We start from the raw sequence: 19,443 nt of genomic DNA, 5'->3' as shown, positions 1-19,443 counted from the left end.
AGCAGTGACTGACCTGCTTCGCAGGTCAGTCACTGCTCTCCTTATGCATTGCTAATGGCATGCCCCAACTAAAAATGATCCAACGCTTTCACAGTGGAAGAAGCAGGCACAAAAGATTTTATAGCATCACTGGATAATGGAGCAAATAAGCAATTAAATGACAAAAAAAAGCAATGCCGGTTGCTAGGCAGCAGCAAAAAGAGGAAGTGGGAGATCATACATTAGCAACTTTGCAGCATGTGGAGTCCATAAAAGCATAGTGTGCAATCAATGGTCCATAGTGCTGCGGCAGAGGAGTCGTTGCAAAGTTTAAATGCAATGGTTGAGTGCAGAAGGCAAGAACCAGAGCAGACTGAAGGATCGCCTGACAACCATGGCGGAGGAAGAGTGGAAGCACTTCATACCAGTGGGTAGCCGAGCAGGTAGGTTAGCCAGCAGCAGCGGAGAAATGAAATGTTCAATAAGCACCCAAGAGACAGGATATTGTTTCAGTCTGAGCAACAACAAATAATAAAAACGCATTTAACATTTATCAAAATAATCATGTAACTGAATATTAGTTTGCTATTTTTTGTTAGCTTTATGTAAGTAAAATTAATCAGTACATTTTTAATCTTAAAACTTAAGCCGAACTACTGAACCATTTTTGAATGATGGACTGAAATTAAGGGTGTTTCCACATCTGAGAGCCCAGTGGACTCAGTTTGACTGGGGACCAGAATTGCAGCATTTTCAGCTGATTTGGTTCACCTTCAAACTGCACTGTGTCAAACACACCAAACCCTTTGAAAAACTTGTTCCCCTCCTCATCTGTGGTGGCGCTGCATCAAGAACTGCTGAAGGAAATGGCAAACTCTGAAGAAGGTTTATGTGTTGAGCGCAACTTCCTTTTTCTCAAAATGTAAATAAAAAATGGAGTGCCATCAGATTTTAGTAGTTGCAGGATTTCTCTTTTGTGTTTGTCAAAAGACTATGAGCCATTTCTCGCTCTAGCGCCAGACTCGGCGTTTGTTTTGGTTTTATTTACCCAGAATGCACCTGCCCTATCGTTCGGTTTCTGCTTTCAGGGCGGTCTCTGGTCCACTTGGCGTTTACATACACATTCAAACCTCACCAGATTCACTTCAACCAAACAGAGAACTAAGTTTTCAGACAGACCAGAGTTCGATTGCACATTCACACAAACAAACCAGAATTCAATTAAACCGGACTAAACTAACTGGTGTGAATGAACCCCAAAATACATGAGGAATAAAGGCATCATCACAAGACATGGACCGGTTGCCAGTACAAGTTATGCTCCGATTTCATAAGATTACATTTCTGTCATAAATCTAAAATCCTAGAGAGACAAGAAACTATCTGACTGAAACATAAAACATTCCCCTTCATCTGTTGCTGCATCCTGCTGGCTGGAATTAGATACAACAACTTTTCTCTCATGAAAAAACTGTCATATTCAAAAAAGAAAGAAAGTAAGTGGAACTCATTTGATTGATTAACTACACACAATGTTTTTAAGGCTTTTGCCTGTGTTAATTATGACCTTCCACTTAGAAATAATGAAAACGTGACATTTAGGATGAAAATATTCATGAAATGTGACTATTTCCAGTCAGGAGTGCCACACTTCACTCTTATCTAAATAACATTTTAAAATCTGTTGAAGAGCTATGCGTAGCATGTAGTGGAGTGCTGGTGCTGATTGCCTGGCTAATTAACAAGCTATGATCCATTTTTGTACTACACCTACTAAATAGGTGTAGTATTAAGCAATAAAATGTTATTTTAGTTGCACTTGGGGCAATTGCTTCTCTGATGAAATTGCAAGTAAATTTAAAAAATGTACTCTACTCAAATGTGAGAATCTTGTATTGATTTATATATAGTCCACCTTCAATACATGACTGCAATATGAGTTGGACACAAGCAGCATGTAGAGAGTTCACCTGTTTTCATCTGATAGTTTTTCACATATTGTTTTTTAGGGTTACTGTAGTGACTTCAGGCCACAATGCCACATCGCATCATCAAGCAAGGTAGATGTTGACGACTAAACTCACCAGGCCTCCGTGGCCTTTTCAGTAAGATCAAAGATGAACTAAAAAAATCTGATTCGACGTAAAAAAAAAAAAAAAAGCTTCACATTTTTTAAGGAATTTACTGTTTTGCCGGCCGTTTCTCGCTTTGCCCTTTAGAAGTTTGAAAAATTCAAACAACAAAAGCAGATGTAAATGGATGCTAATGTGAACAAAGGTTTGGATTGTCTGAGAAGATGTGAAGTAAAAATGATTTACCAACACCTGGGATCAAGATGCAGGTTCAGACATTCTCATCTCTATTCAGCTAGAAATTATACAAAAACCTTACAAGTCGTCCTCTTCTAAGCCCAGTTACAACTTTGTATTTCTATCTCAAGAGTTGTCAGTTAGCATTAGGATGAATCCTACTTTCTGAATGTTTTAAATCTGAAGGTCAAATATATGTCACTAAATTCTGCTCTTCTTTAACTTTGTACTATCAGCGTGATGCAGATGTAGCCTTTGGATCTTATATGAGACTCTTAAAATGGCGTAGCCTGATTATACACCTTCATCTCACTAATCTTTCTTGGGCATGAGATTGTTACTTTTGAGAGATAACAAATCAAAGAGTCTTCTACTTCATCATGCCCATGGTAGATAAGGCCTCTTTACTGTCACATAAAATCAGGAGCTTCCTTCTGGGGGAAAAAATAAATAAATAAAACTCCATCCTAAGGCAATTTCCCACCATCAACTCCCTCCACAACATCTCTGCAAGAACTGAAACTTTTTTTCACATACAAAAACAATAAACTCCCAAACAATTCTGAAATAGTATTTAAAACTTTTACCATATCAGACGTTAGAGATCTTAAAGTCTGACATGCAGATGTCCTCAGATTCCCAAATCAACGCTGCGTGGAATTACCTTTTGCTGTCAACTGCAAGTTTTTTGGGATATTCTTCTTTCAGCTTTTCAGATGCAGAGATTTATGCCTCCATTTATTTACAAAATAGCTCAAGAGAAATCAGAATCTGAGGATGCTGGTTTGTTGTTGTATTGTATTATGAATCTCCAGGCCTATCTCAAGTCTTTGGCGAAGACTACTTTACACAGCAGGTCTTTGATGCTCAGTTCCAATGTTTCTGCTAAAATGCTATTTTTTTTGCCTGGTCATTCACACTACCGACTGATGCGATCGAAATCAGACTTATGTGTGAACGATTTATGACCCTAAAGCAACCCGCATGCGCAGATTAGGAAGACGGGCATCACGCAGAATCACACCGTTTATGGAAATGGTAACAGATGCCGCCATCTTTGGATTTATTTTAATGTTATTCAGAAATGGAGCCGACAGCATTTTCACGACAACAACATGAAGGAAACTGATCAAAAGAAAGCAAAACTAACAGTGATAGCATTTTGAGCAGCGCTCTCTGTTTGGATGCGTAGTCGGAACCAGGAGTGCTGGGATTGTGATGCGATGCGTTTCACTCACAGACTTCTGTCGTGAATTTCAGAATTATGATTTTCAGCCGCTGCTCACATCTGGACATACTGCATCTGGCTTCTTCAGGTGCAGAATTTTGACGGATGGCTTACGTCAGCGACGTGAAAATCGGATAAAATGTGACAAGATTGAGACTGCAGTGGCTTTGAAAGGCATTAGACACAAATCAGATTCAAAACTCTTCAAGTGGCACAAGTCAGACATTTTGGGGGTGAAAAGATCAAAATGCTGTGAATGAGTTGGATATGGGTCACATTTTTCTGCTGTATGCCTTCATGGATTCCTTTATTTAGCTCCTTTTTGTCATCAAGTCTGAACAGCCTCGTTCCTCAAAGAACGCATTCCCACAGCATCATGCTGCTATCTCAATGTGGGTATTTTTTACCCTCCCACCACTCAAAGCGTTGTGCATGTAGGTCAGAAAATCCAGTAGTGGTCTCACCCAACCACAGAAACTTCCTCCACATGTTTGCCGTCTCCCCTAACATGACTTGTAGCAAACTAGACAATAAATCTTCCAGCTGTCTTTAAACAAAACTTTCTCATTGTCATACTTGAGTTCAGACCAAATTCTCTGGCTGCTCCCCTATTGGCAGTCCTGTCATCAGATTCTCCCACATGAGTTGTGGATGTGAGGTTCTCAGATTTATGCTGTCCTTGCCTGAAGTTTTGCAGAAGCCATTTTCCATTTTCGGATGATGTATTGGGAAAGACTCCATGAGATGTTTATCGCTGGGGATGGTTTACAACCCAGCCTTGCTTTTAAAACTTCTCCACAGCTTTAATATTGACCAATCATGGTCTGCATGATGCTCTGTGTGAACTTTTATTAACATCAGGGCTGGGCAATTAATCAATACCAATACAATATTGCGACAGACACATCATCAATATCAATAGATCAGATAGAATATTCAATAATTTAACTGAACTCTGATCCAGAACTGCACAGCATTCTGGGGGATGTAGGCAGAGGAAAGGCTCAACCTCTCACGTCTAGCTAAGAAAGGTTGGTGACATCCACTAATTCACTCACTCACTCACTGGTTGCCTAGCAACAACCTGTTGAGTAACTCGAACAGAAGCAGTTTCAGGTTTTGTCACCCTGCTTAAAAATAAAATAAAAAATACTCATAGATCCTCATTACTAATTAGATTAGTACATTAGAATACATAAGCAAGCCACACTCTTCAGATTTTTATTTGTAAGAAAAAAAAGGGGTTGGTGTGTTGCACAATATTGGAATAAAATGCAACAAAGTTTGTGGTTCCCATGTAAAAAAAAAAATATTGTGAATGCTCTTTCCCTTTCATTGCAAATTCTGGTTTTATTCAGTTGGTTTTGTTGTTGAAACGCTTCTCAAACCTCTCTACTCAATTTCATGCATTCAGCTAACACATTCACACTTTGAAACCAGCCATTTAAACAGCAACCCAGGGGAGGCCCGCGGCTAGCTACAGATGACTTGTTCAAAGTTAACACAATGAGGACAGCACAAAGGCAAACAGTTAGAGGGCCTGCATAATTAGCCAACCCGAGGCGGAGGCACGTGTTAGCTCACCACACCAAATTATTTCAGCAATTTTACAGCCGATTCTGATACAAAAAAGAATCTGCAAACGGAGGAGCGGAAGCCCAGACAGCGATTCCGCCACACCACTTGTGCTAATTGCATTTCTGCCTTACAGATGCACACATTTGGCATGGTGCGGGGATTGACTGGCCAACAATCTGACAAGGACGAGATCAGAACCCTGACAAACGATGCTAAATGAAGACGCCTCGCCGAACACGCTCCGTGGAAGGAGGACGCAAAACCCGGTGGCCAATTAACCGTTTTTTTATTCTGTTTACATGAGCTTTCGGAGTGACACGGCGGCGGGACGTCAGCTCGCACGTTTGACTCATTGGACATCAAATCGAAGTCATTCATAACAGTGACAAGCAGAGGGATGGGGGGTGCGGAAAGTCGCTCTTTCTTAGGCAGATGTTTCAAGGCAATTATATAAATTAAGCTGTCAGATGGGTCGTGAGGGACGTTTGTCTTCCAGGCTCGGATAGACCAGTGGGCCTCCCTCCCTCACAAACAAAGCGCTTGATGAGAAAGCAGAGAAAAGGGGTTTTCGCTTCTGTCAAGATCACCAACGCTGCTTATAGGAAATTTCTTTAATCTGAACAAATGCATGTCATCTCGCATCTTAGTGGGGGAACGATTCCCAAGGGAAACGCTCTTAGTCACTGTTGTGTTTTTGAGAGCAGAATTACACCCTAGCATCCTCTGGTCACACAAAACATGTTATTTACATATTCCACAGTGCTCTGCAATTTCCTTTTATTTATTTCCGTCAGTCGAGTCGCCATATAAAAAATACCAACAGGGTGCTGTACAGCTGCGTGGTGCGATATCATTTTCCCGTCTTTCAACAATCTTTGGGGACCAGTTGAGTACAAACATGTCAGCGAGGCGTTTTTGTCTGTTCTCACTTTATTATAGCTCTTGGGCATTTGTCAGTAAAATAGAAGTCCCTCGGGAACCATTACCTTTGTGAATCTGTTTCTATCTGGAGCCGCTCTCACTTTGGGTTTTTTTTTTTTTTCCCGTCCAAGTGTCCCAAAGGGTTTCCTCTATCAAAGATGTCATTTTCGATTAGCCATACTCTAAATGACTGTCTGTGGGCTCGTGTCAATAAAAATTTCATTTATGAGGATGAGGCAGCTGTAAATAAAAGATTTATTTCATTTAAATGGAGGTGAGCAGATCATCTCACACCTGTCCTCTCGTGGATTTTCCAACATTTTTAGAGCATCTTCTGCAAGCAAATAACTGATTAACATCCAATAAAGGACAGAGGTAGACGCAAATACATGCCGAGTGAAATTGGCGCAGCTGTGCATTTCCTCCAGCGACTCCCCTGATGCGCAGGTGAATCTTCTTAGGATTGCTTCATCTGGTGACTTAAACCTTATATCTCTGGGTGAGAGAAGCTGCGCTCAGATTACCTGAGGAAATGAAACTCGGTTGTATATATTAACGGCATGGAAAACATTTAGCTGTTTAAATTACAAGCTCGCAATAAAGCTTTACGTCCATCGTCAGGCGTTGATGGACGCTGTGTAACATTAACAGGAAACAATGAAAGTATCAACCTAATGACGGAAAATGTGGGTAAATTTTTCACTGCTGGGATCAAACTGGGCACAAAGGGTTTAGTGGTTCCAAGATTTTTAAAAGTTATGCCTATTTATGACTTAAAATGTGACATGGTGGCCAGAAATTTATTTATTTATTTATTTTATGTGTAGCAAAGAGTCGTAGAATGATGACCCTCACCCACTTGCTATACGCCGCGAATGAGTTGGCTGTTAACTACGGCTGATAAATGTGTCTGTTTGGTTGTGTTTTAAAAAGGGATGGTCAATTTTTCAGTTTCTTTTTTTGCAACTGCTGCCAGCTATAGCATTTTTTAATCTACAGTTTAAATCCTTGCTACTTTAAGGATGACTCCATGCTCTTATGGCTGAAAGCTACTCCAAGTTAAGTGGGTTTAGTAAGTGGTTAAAGGAAAAGTCAGAATTTTTTTAATGACGTTCTAACAAAAAGGGTAAGCGTTCATTACCTGCTTAATGGATGAAAAGAAAAAGACGACAATCATGCTTCCATTACCATGTTATTTATTAATACAAGTACATTTAGGTTTGCTAGACTGGTAAATTTTCAAATAATGTTTATGGCTGAAAACTGTTTACTTCCATACTCCGTCTAAAGATTGTTTTAAATTACCCAAAAGTATGAAATTGGAAGACTGTTGTCTGTCTATAAAAACAAAAATTTGGTTAGGTTGTAAAGATAATTTTACGAAAATGTCTTACAATTATAGAAGTTAGTTTGTGGAATCCCTTTGATGATGAAAATGTAGAACTACAGAGACTGAAGTCTACATTGAGTGTATTTAAAGTTCATTTTGTATTTGTTTGTTCTTGGATATCAAAAATAAGTGATGCTTCAGTTTTTTGTTCTCTATTTTTTATGGCAAAAATTGATGACTATCAAAAATCCTACCTATATAAGATAAGTCTCTATATAAATTGAGTATAAATCCAGAATAATCAATTATAAAGGCTGAAACTAACAGCTAGTCCAAGTGAGACAAACTTCTATCATCTTAAATTAACTCGACTCCCAAGAAACATTACAATAATTTAACTATTTATGCTTAAACTGTTTAAAGTTGCTTATGGCTAAATTAGTATTAGAGTGTGGGTTTTGATGTCTTCGATGATTTTATCTTTAGTTTTTATCTATTTATTAATTTCCTTTTATTTCTCTTTCTCACTGTTTATGTTTTAATGATGTAAAGCCCCCCGGAAAACGTCCCAGTTAAACGACGTTTAACTGAAGTCCTAAAAGGGGTGCAGGTTTTAATGTTTTTATCTTTTTTAATCTTTTCCAAAATGTCTCTCTTTCTCACCGTTTATTCAATGTCACATGCTGTTTTTAATTTAATTATGTGAAGCACTTTGAAATGCCTTGCTGCTGAAATGTGCTATACAAATAAAATTTGATTGATTGATTAATTGATTGAACCTCAAACAGGTGTCATTTTGCACTGAATGGACATTTACTGAAAAGCTGATGACTATTTAAAGGGGGAAATTGAGGTAGGAGGTGGTGCGAAACCAAAGATCTTCCTGTTTCTCCATGCTGAGAAAGAAACACACAAAGCATTTGAATAAACCCATATAATACATTTGCTTTTGATATACGTCATCTTGTTACTTTGACTGGAAATACTTGTTACATTCATCGTGTAATTTGATCACTAATGACTCACCACCTCCTACCTAAATTGCCTGAATAACTAACTTTTCTTTTTCTGCATAAATAACTGCAACACACAAGATGTTTTAAACATTCGTAAAATAACCAGACAGCAATTCAATTCAAAAACCTCGAACTATTCCATAAACTTTATCAACATCAAAGTAGCAATAACTAAATTATCCAAATTCCAATATCTTTGTTTTTAGCAGCAGCAGGAATAACTGTTGCTTTGTTGTTTTGCTGCAAAAGCAAGAAATTACAAAGTTACTGCTGGACACTTCAGGCTGTATTTTGATTATGTCGCTAATTGCATCAAGGCTGCAGATTATTTAGGTGTGAAAACATGAAAGTAAAGAGAGCAATGTTTGAAAGAACAGAAGAAATCAAAAGGTTTCACTTAGCCGGCAAAGATTTCCTGGAAAGGTAATCAGAACTCTGTATGGACTTCGATCCGTTCCACAGAAATACAACGGAGGGTCGGATAAGTACATCAAATTACATATACTTTGAAAATGAAAGACAAAAAAAGCATTGAACGCTTCTTTTCTCTTTGCAAATCAAACATTCACATACAAATCATTCCGGCACTATAGACTAATACAGCCGGCCAACTGTTGAAACAGTTTCAATCAAAGCAATTATTAGACGAACAGAAACCATTTCCTTTAGCCAGAAAATTGTACTTGTACGTCGCCTATTCTTGAAATATCCTGTATTACATTGTAAAACTTCAATTTCTCTCCTGGGTGTTGGAATTTAACAGCACATTTGTTTTCATCTACCCTTTTCCCCCCCCGACAGTATTTGAATGAGTAATGTGTGTATCAGCGGGGCTTCAAAGTAACACGTAATCAGAAATATCGCATAAATTTTAATTTATTAGGTTTCTGGAAAACGCAGAGCGCAAGCAAAGAAAACTGGCCCAAAGGTTGATCATCTGGATATCAAGCCGTGTTAACACCCTTAGTTACTTTAATTTAGAGTCATGGCTTAAAATAGTCTAATATTCTGTCCTAATGCCTCTGAGTGGACCTACATTAAAAATGAAGAGTGCCCACGGCAGCAGAGCGATTTACTGACAGCAGACAGATCTTTTAAAGGCTGTGTTTTTATCCTGCAAACTTCATTCTGGCTGCCATCACTTTAATAATTGCTATCGCTGGGAAGAGTAAAAGAAAAAAAAAAATCACACACACCTCAGGAAAATAAAAGAGAATCATATTGTCATCAACTAATGGCAAAATAAGACCCCCGTCTCTGTGCAACGTAGAGAAAAGAAGCCAAATCAATAAGATCAAAAGGGAGACAGAGCCTCTGAGCCACAATGCAGAACCCAGCAGTCACCGGCAGATGATGGCATCATATCCAACCACAACAAAGCCAACAAAAAAAACAGAAAGAAAAATCTGGATTTCTTCAATTTGCATATCTCTGATTAGATAAATCCTGTGGGTCCACTTGTGTGGTAAGTGGTGTGTTAAAAGCTGCCTGCTCAGCCTGACAAAAAGACGCCAGAAGGACCTGGATCTGCCCTCGTACAGCAGAGCCCAGCTTTCTTCGCTTTCCCAAAATATATTTTCATAAATCCCTTTGAGCCGTTTTCAAAAGCAGCTGGACCTCAAACACACTTCTGTTCAAAGTAGATTTTAAAAAAAAACCCTCCTCTTTTATCCCTGGGATGTTGAGAGCTTTTATAGAGTAGGACACCTTTGACTTAAAACTGTATAAAAATAAAAAGGATGTTATGAACTCGCTGGAAGCCTGATGAACAGCAGAGATGTTTAATTTGGACACTTTGCAGTGGGTGCATCTTGTCACAGCCTCCTCGCCCACATGCTTGTTTCTTCCTTCACTCTCACTGAAAAGAGGGAAGTTACTGAAACAGCATGCGGGCAAATACTCACACTTCATTCATTGTTGTCACAATGTCTCCCGGCGCGATTTCAGGCAGAAAGAAGAGAGTGAAAAACTCCTCATATTTGACTGTTTTCGAGATCATCGTCAGCAGAACTTGTCTGTTTTAAGCAACGTGAGTTCACTCAGTGTTTGTTGGAGAGAGGGGAGGGGAAAAACAACAACAAATAAAAATAGAAACAAAGTAGAGCAGGAAATGTACTCACAAATATTCAAAAAGTCCTCCTTCGGTGGGCGTTTTCCTTTCTGTTAAAAGATGATCTCTCCCGACCCTAAAAGGCGGAATGGCAGCTGTAGCACCGACATCCACTGAAGTCCCTTTGCTCCTCTATCGGGCTCGCCAGCGCAGGCGGCGCATCTCTTCGAGTAACCGAAACGACCAGGCCGTTTATTTCTATTTCTGAGCCCGTCGGTCCTTCCTCCGCTTCAGGGAGCAGTTTGGCTTGACGGAGCGCGGTGTCCGCACAGACTGCCTCCACCGCTGCAGCCAGCTGAGGCTTTCTCTGCAGCGCAGCATCCCAGCTCACTGGTGCTGCCGAGGAGAGAGGGGAGAAAAAAAAAAAAAAAAGGTGGCCCCTCAGTTAGTTGTAAGGAGTGGCTTTGCCTCAGCATTGCTCCCATTCACATTTCTAGTGTGGGTGGTTTTCAGAACGGCGTGAATGCAGGAAATTTAAAAAATGCAAAAGTTCACCAACTTTGATATTGAACAAGGTTGTATGAAAAACTTAGGCGATTATTAATGCTTAAAGAGAACGGCTGCGGGATGAATGCAAGCCAAAAAATACTCACTTTCACAGTTGTATTGCCAGAATCTGTTCCTCAATTTTATTAGAAATTAAATTTAAATTAAATTTAAATTTGACTAGAGCTGTGCAATACTGCATTTTGTGTATATGTCCCATAAAACAGGGTTTGTATCGCCCATTCCAATACTTTAAGATTGATGTATCAAACTTCTAACCATCAGGTGTTTTTTTTCTTTTCCTTTGAATTATTTCGTTCAAACATCGACAGAATTAAAAGCTTGAATATTTGTACCAACCAACATTTTCTACACTGCAAAAATTAATTTTGGTAAATTCTAGTCAGTGAATAATTGGTAAGAGTGAGTGGATCAACTTGAAATATCAATACCAAATGCGTATTAGTATTGGATCAATACTTGCATGATAGGAGCAATACTTTGTTTCAGATTCTCTTTTGAAATGTTATCTTTGTATTGTACTTTCTCAACTATTCTTTAAAAAAAAGATTTTGCTGTGTTTTCCTCTCAAATGATAAGTTTGCAGTTTAGTTTGAAAACAATGCGCAAAAATATGTCCGACAAACTTGATCCAAATTCTCTACTAGTTTTAACCAAAGGAAAAAAATCATAAAAACACCTAAAGATCAGAAGTTTTATGATCTCCAAACCTTAAGTGTAACGTATCAGAGACACTGGTCCTGTATTTGCTTGGTATCAGATCGATACCATACAGTATTGCCTCTAGTAGTTGGAATTTTTCATTATAAACTGGTAATGAAAAGCACAATAAAGGTCAATTTATTCATTAAAACAAGCATTTATTTTTTCTTTTAAGCTGTCAAATGAACAAAAATTTAAGTTTGGTTCAATTTCCTTTTTCTTATTAAAATGATCATACTGAACTTTTTCACAGACAAAGAAACAAATCTAATAAGTTTGGATTAATTTATGCATTTTTACATTGTGAGCCCAATGCCAAAATATTCACCCCTAATCAACATTTGCATTGTGATATCATGGGCTGATGGATTGGTGTGGATGATGTTCAAATGTTGCAACTTTTGAAACTAAAAGCTTCTCCTGGTCCAGGGTGTAACACCAAACGACTAACTAAAATGATTGAAAAGCCCTCTGTCATTTAAAATGCATGTATTTACAATAAACCAAGGGGAAATGAGGACAAACATGATCTCTGAGGACAAAGCAATAAAGCAAACACCCACCGTCTAACTGGAAATAAAAGACAAAAAAGCTCCCTGGCTTCACATAAAACAGGAGTAAAGGAAGAACCATAAAGCTTACATTTTGATCTGAAACATCTCAGAAGAAAAACCCTTTCTGATCTGACGCTACAGACGAACTAAAGAAACTCACAGAATCACAAACAACATCAGTGCTGATCTGGACCCGCTGGGAAAGGGTGTGGCGCTTGGTGAGGGCATATTAATGCAGAGACTGATGAGCTGCAACACTTCAGCTGTGGCCTGTTCAGGTCAGACACACCAGCAGCAACACAGGACAAAGAGCTGTTGCAAACAGAGCCCCTAGAGGCCAGAGGCTGTAAGAACAGGCCGGGTTTTCTCTGTTTTTTATTTTAATTCTGGAAAAATGAAAACCAATTTAATTGTTCACTACGCTTTTGTCAGAAAAAATAGCTTGTTTCTAAGTTAGATGTTTTAAATAATATATATATATATATATATATATATATATATATATATATATATATATATATCTTTTTAGTTTATTTCTTTAATTGGTCGTTTCTCCAGAGAAAATCCTATTACTGAAACAAATTGACTGTTCAAGGTTTTTGCATCGGAAACAAAAGAAATGAACAAACTAGCATAGTTGCTGCATAGAATATGAACACCTTATGTCTACATAGTAGGAAATAATGCTATCAACTTTGTTTTTTCATGGTCAACTCAAACGTTTTAGGTACAAGTTTATTTCAAAAGTTGTTTTGAAATTGTACTTACATTTTTAGATTATAAATTTACTGAAGACAATAAAGAATGAATGACCCTGATATGTCCATATAAATTAGAGGTTTGTGAGCCGTCTAAAAACCGTCTAAAGAAAGAAAAATGTGTGGCGAACATGCTAATCCTTATGTTAAAACTGCTAGCAAACATTGCTATTCTTTGGTTGAACTTACTAAAGAACAACAGACATTAGTTGTGCAGCTTTAAGGAAAACGGACCTGCCACCTTGTTATAATAAAAAAAAAACTATTATTGTTACAGTGACATTCATCCATTATCTCTGGTTTGCTCTCCCCAGCCATTTGGGAGATCTCCTCCGGAGGAATCCGCTTTGGGTGTTCCTCTGGGATGTGTCCGGAACGCCTCACCAGGGAAACGTCCAGGATCCCAACCAGATGGCCCAGCCACCTCAACTGGCTCCTCTTCTACAGAGAAAGTGTTTATTTTCCACACTGAGGCAAAACTAGATAAAATCATAAAAGAAAAAAAATGAAGGTGCTTAATCATGGTTCTACTACATTTATTTGATTAATGAGCTTAGAGCTCGTCTTAAATTAGATCATTCTTAGATTGGAAGGTCTAACTTTTCATTGGAGCACCTGTTAGCTGTTAACTTACATAATTTACACAAAGAAAAGACAGAATTCATTAAAATCTGTTGTTTACAAATTCCTACCCCAATTTCATTGCCCAAATCATATGTTGTTTTGCCAGAACATATGCAGGAGACAAAATGCGAATCAAAGTGGGATATTGACTTAGAACAGATTTTTGAATACAAGATGATATAATATGCTGAGTTCAAAAGTCTACTTTTGAATAAAATATGTGGTTATATTTTATCCATATTATGTATAGATTATGTAATGTTGATCCAAAGTAAGCTAGATACTCCTGTTTGGGGTTGGTAGATAAATATAAATAAGTATAAATAAGTATCCTCTGGTCTCAGTCCTTATCTGGGTTGGAAGAGTAGGAGTCTAAAAAATAGTTTCTAAGATAGTTTTTCTGGATTCTAAGTTCTAGTTGCTAATCGATAGTTATCTACTATGTAACTTAATGTTAATTTATGACTGTAAACATTTTGTGGTTGCTAAAAAAGCTCAGCGATCACAAACTGTTTTTAAGCACAGTACCAAACTCTTTGTGGCATAAACCCACTTATTATTTACATATGTGCCTTTGACAAAACATTTGTTTTCGAACATTGGATGTTGGGAAAACAAACAGTAATATGTCAGCAGAGCGTAAATGAAAAAGCTTGAGAGGTTTTGTTATGTTTTTAAAATTTCCTTTTGCTTTATTGCACAAGAAATATATTTAGTTTATAAGATCTGCAAAGCGACAAACCCCAGAGTGCCTCTAAACTGAGAGACTCCACAAAAGACGTTTCCCCTAAACATCCCGAGACACCTTGTTTGTATTCCAGGTTTATTCTACCACCGCTTTTCCATAGCGCCATAAAAAGCATTTGCATAATGTCTGCTCGGGTAGAAACACCCATCTTCAAAAGACAGGATCGTTATTCTTGGAGGTTGTGCATCCATGTATTTTCTGCAGAAAAAAAATCATCTTAAATCACATTAAGCAATTCATTTAACAGCTGGGGATTGAGGCTAAGGAAAAGAATAATTGACCAAAATAAACAAATGTCAAAGTTTTGTTTCAAGTAACATCAAATGAAAAACATGTTTGGGCTTCTTCAATCGCAAACAAAAAGTAATTACATGAAAATATGGCACAAAAAATCCCAATCAATACCGAGATGCAATTTTGACTTAAGATGTGGATTTTGTCGTTATTCTCTGAATATATTTTTAGGGTCACATATTCATTTTATTTTAATCTTAAACCCATTTTTAGTTTTAAGGATTTGTTTGCATTTCTCAAGGGAACATCTTTTGGCATCTCTTGAAAAAATAAATGCTAAACCTTAAAAATAAATGAAACTGAAAACTTTCATTCATATTTGTATATTCTCATCATGTGAAACAATTTGAAATTGTTAGTTTTCAGATCCCTAGCAATTTCTTGTAATAGAATTTCTAAATCTTTTTGTTTGTACCTTAAGGTCCCTAAGTACAACTGAATGCTATCTACATTAAACGCTAACTGATTATTTGAGATGCACGTTAGATAAATAAACTTTCTCTCCTACCAACACAAATGTGAGCATGTGGATTTTACAAAACTTAAAATTTAACTGAAATTGTTTGTTCTTTGCTTCAACAACAAATACTCCAGGTGGGTCCAGCTTGAAATCAAGGGTGAATCAAGTCAAGTCAATTGTTTGTATAGCACATTTCATCAACAAGGCATTTCAAAGTAAAAAAAAAAAAGAAGCATAATACAGAAACCAATTACAAAACAAGCATTAAACATTATGTTTTGTCAAATGCATCATCAAAATCATCAAGCAAATATAATAGATATGCAAACAGAAATACATAGCAGACTTTTCTGATCAACAGGACACTTTACCTGCTCATAGATCTGTACAGGTAGATTCTGAAGGTTGTTTGGGAAATGACTTATCTGAACTAGAGACGGCGTATCAATTTGTTTTGTTTATTTTAATTAGCTATTTTCAGCTTGTGAACAGTTCTTTTGAGAATAAATCGAGCAAAGTGAGGAGTATTACTGAGCACAAAGCTGAATTTAAAGGAAAATCTTTTTTTTTTAAAATCTGGAATAAAACTGGACTCTTTTTGAGATATAAGTTTACAAAAAAAATCAGAAAAAAATTTCCTTTTTTTTTTTTCTTTTCATTTCCAGCTGTTTTGGAAGGGATAAATGTAATGTACGGTTTAGTTTTCCAAGTATAATCTTTGGCATTTTGCATTCAGAGTACTTTGGGGGGAAAAAAATAATAAATCAGTTAATGTGGGCCGTGCAGCAGCGTCTCCTCCCAAACAGATCACTAATGGCTCTAGACTAGAGAGTATAGATTATCTCTCTCTGTTTCTCATATCAGTTACATAGCTCATATTGCCACCCTCTGCTGTGAGTCTTTGACTGACAATATGGAGCTAACAGCCTATCTCTATCCTCCATCATTAATTAAACAGTACCATGACTGAGTGCTCTTCCTATTGGGCGATTGATCCATCCAAGTGCTTGTGGCTGTTATCAGCTCTTAGATCAAATCTTTTCAAAGCAGTCTTCTAAGAGTTCCTTTTTACAGCTTTGCTTATTGGCACCGACATCAGTTGGACAGATTTGCTGATAGTATGTACAAATAAATGCATCACACACATTGTCGGTCGGCTGGCCGGAAATTGTGGCTTAAATACGGTTGGATTGGTGCCGATATCTTTATTCTGTGGTGGGGGATGGTGGGCTTGTCCAGGCTATATGCTTTGGCATTATAAATGTAAGCCAGCCAGGCACAGATAATACACACCATGGGAGCATGAACAACCAGAGTAAAAACACCACAAACAAAATTCTGTTTTACTCTTTATAAAGACAATTAAAATCTATATATAAAAAGACAAAATAAGAGACGATTTCATCTTCTTTCTTGTAAATATGTGTGTAGAGAAAGTTTTCATAAAAGAGGAAGAGAAGTGCAAATATACATGGTAATAATCTGGGTGTTGTGACTGTTAAAGGGGCAGTACAATGTGTTTTCCAGGCACACAGAGCCATCTTACAGCACAATGAAGTAACTCTGTTACCTTCAAATTTGACTTTGTAATTTAACGAATTTAAGTTGGACCTCTGTCTCTTTAAGAAGCCCCTGCTCTTTCTGACACTCGGCCTTCAGGAAATAACCACAACATAGCTCCTCTGTCAGCCCTTTAGCAATGTTTTTACCAGTGTTGCACTGAGAAGTAGCTTGTATGATGAACTCAGCAAATGTTCAATTCCACCAAGTGTTTGCTAATTGCTGCTGGCTAGTCTGAAGGAGCTGAGTGGGAGGAGTCAGAAGCTCTGCACCTTGGAAACCGCAGCTCTGAGGAGGAGCTTCATCCTCGAGGGCGGCGCTCATCCATCCGCCGTTTTGCACAGCAGAATGGTTGCCACGGGAGATTAAAGGATTTCACAAACATACATGAAAGAATCAAAGCAAAACTCCAGGTATGTTTTTGTAAAGCTTCATGTAAAGCTCAAAAAGTGTAATTTTACATAATATCTACCTCTTCAAGAGTTTACATGGAGCCAAACTAACATACATTTCCTGATGAGAAGAGGCTGCAAACATATCAGTGCCAAATTATATAGAATGACAGTCTAAATAGTTTTCGCTTAAAGTTTTGAGTCTAAATAGATACCATTACAAGAGAAACATGAAAAACATAAAGATAACAAGCAACAAATGCAAAAGAAAACAATGTAATTTTCATCGAATCCTCACTTCAAGCAAAACAATGATCCAGAACAGTTAACATGTTCATAAACACCATCAACAGTTTTTTTTTTTTTTTACTCAGAGGCTGTGCAACTAAGCAGATAGAGTAACGGTAAGTAGGTTTTCCAAACTCAATATCCCTCTGGAGACATGCATGCAAATTGCTTGTTTAAAATTATACGAACCATTTGATTGAGTGATGGCAGATGAAGCCTTTGCATTTGATTACTGGAAAGGAGGATGAACATTTCAGGGCATGGCAATTTAAAAAAAAAGAAAAGAAGATGATAAAAAATGAAAACAAACTTATTCAAATCTGATACACTTCTTCACATCAATTGTCACAGATTGATGTCATTCCCAGTAGGAAGAAGCCCATTGGACAGGTAAAAAAAATAGATATAATCAGTTGTTTCTAATTAATATTTAATATACTGACTCAAAAAAACGTACATTATCTGAAGGTAAAGCAAAATGTAAACATGACACTGCGTAAGTTTATCCATCATTATTGCTTTTGCTAACAGATTCATATACATAGATGTTCGTCCACTTCCAGACTCGTAGCCAACTGCCCACACTTGACAAGATGTTTGGTACTAAGAAGACAGCAGTCACATATAATTAGAGAGGTTGCTCTCTGGAGCTAGACAGGCAACGGAAATTAGGACCTGACAGCACATGTCAAGTGGTGAGATGTCTGGCAGGATGTAAAACTGCAGAAAGGCAAACTTAAACTGATATTGCTAAGTGCAATTTGTGAGTTGAGGATGAATCACAGGGACTTGTCAAATCTAGATGTTCTCCTGGTATCTAAACCAGTACTTTTAAAATGCATGTCAGGATGAAGGAGAAAAAACAAAAGTAGTAAGGCTATGGGATGGTTTCTTGGTATTATGAGTTTGGTTTTATGGTTATGATGCAATTCAATCACTGAGTTTTTGAATTAGCGATACGAGTTCTAGCAGCTAAGCTGTTTTGGAAAAGTATTCATATTCTTTCCTCTTTTACAATTTGTCCAATAACCACAAACCACAGCTTGTTTCATAGGGAATGTGTTGGTTTTGAGTTACACAAATTAAAATACGTGATTTTCATTTTTTAAATGATAAACTGTGTTGTGTCAGTATGTTGCAGAACCACATTTTGTCTGTTCTACAACCTCAAGCTTTGTGGAGTACATCAGCATCACATCTAGAAGCTGAAGTTGCAAAGATAGAGGCCCAGACTTTTCACCATTTTGACCATTCTTTGCAAAATTACTCAACCTCAGTGAGATTAGCTAGAGACATCTGTAAAAACAAATTACCTTCCTAAAATAATCACCTAAGTCATTTTTTCCCATAAATTATTTTTATGGGGGGTTTTTTGCCAAAAAAAAAGGCTATTATTTTAGGAAGATGACAAAATGTTAATTTCCAAGACTTTTGTTCATCATTGTTTCGGTTGACATGATGCATGTTTAAACAATTATTTTGTTTGTGCAGTTGGAAGGCTTTTTGCTCTCTTTATGGACAGTTGTTATGATTCATAACCATGGCAGCACATGTGTAAACGAATAATTATTTACACAACGAGGAGCACCCAATTGGCTTCTCAAAAGATGAAAAACACCTGAACTACGACTCATAATCCCAGAGGAGATGAGAAGAAAGTTTGTGGATGCAGAGCAGAGCGAGGAGGAGGAGGAAGTTCAAACCATCTCCATCGATCACAACGGGCGACTCCAACATCTCTCTGCTCGCCATGTTAACCAAACAACCAGAAAAAGATTTAAGGAGGAGCGGCAAAAGCAAACGAGGTGAACTCGTTGCCAACAGCTGAGTTTTGACCTCCAGGATCTCCGCTGCCTGGAAACTGTGCTGTTAACATGTCTTGACAGTCATGAGACCGTCATACAGCAGAAGTCTTCAGTCAGAGGCCTCGCCAGGTTTGTTGCAAGACTGACTTCTACTGGAGATCCTTCCTGCCCACAAAGCTTCCTTCACAAGGCCTCCATAAAGGTACTTGGATGATCCGAGTTATGACAGCATTTAATTTTCTTTTGGGATAGACAAAGTGTTTTTGAATGCAGTCTAAAC

The 19,443-nt window shown here is 37.7% G+C and overlaps 1 protein-coding gene across 4 annotated transcripts in view; it reads right to left on the bottom strand.

Annotated features, from left to right (window-relative positions):
* The window catches only part of cntn5 (contactin 5), a 155,231-nt gene extending 142,744 nt beyond the window's left edge, over positions 1-12,487 (bottom strand). The window contains exons 1-3 of one of the 4 annotated variants that reach the window (XM_016680663.1): positions 12,395-12,486; positions 10,482-10,807; positions 2,398-2,399 (exon numbers count right to left, since the gene is read on the bottom strand). The gene's annotated coding sequence lies outside the window, so the exon portion shown is untranslated. Of the gene's footprint in view, positions 1-2,397; positions 2,400-10,481; positions 10,808-12,322 lie in introns of all 4 variants that reach the window. The other 3 variants (XM_016680665.1, XM_007569936.2, XM_007569935.2) reach the window with 3 other exon arrangements.
* Positions 12,488-19,443: the final 6,956 nt, after the last annotated feature.

Source organism: Poecilia formosa, unplaced genomic scaffold (genome assembly GCF_000485575.1).
Source record: "Poecilia formosa unplaced genomic scaffold, Poecilia_formosa-5.1.2 Scaffold252, whole genome shotgun sequence".
Classification (NCBI taxonomy): Eukaryota; Metazoa; Chordata; class Actinopteri; order Cyprinodontiformes; family Poeciliidae; genus Poecilia; species Poecilia formosa.
This window is presented reverse-complemented; position numbering and strand designations above follow the sequence as displayed.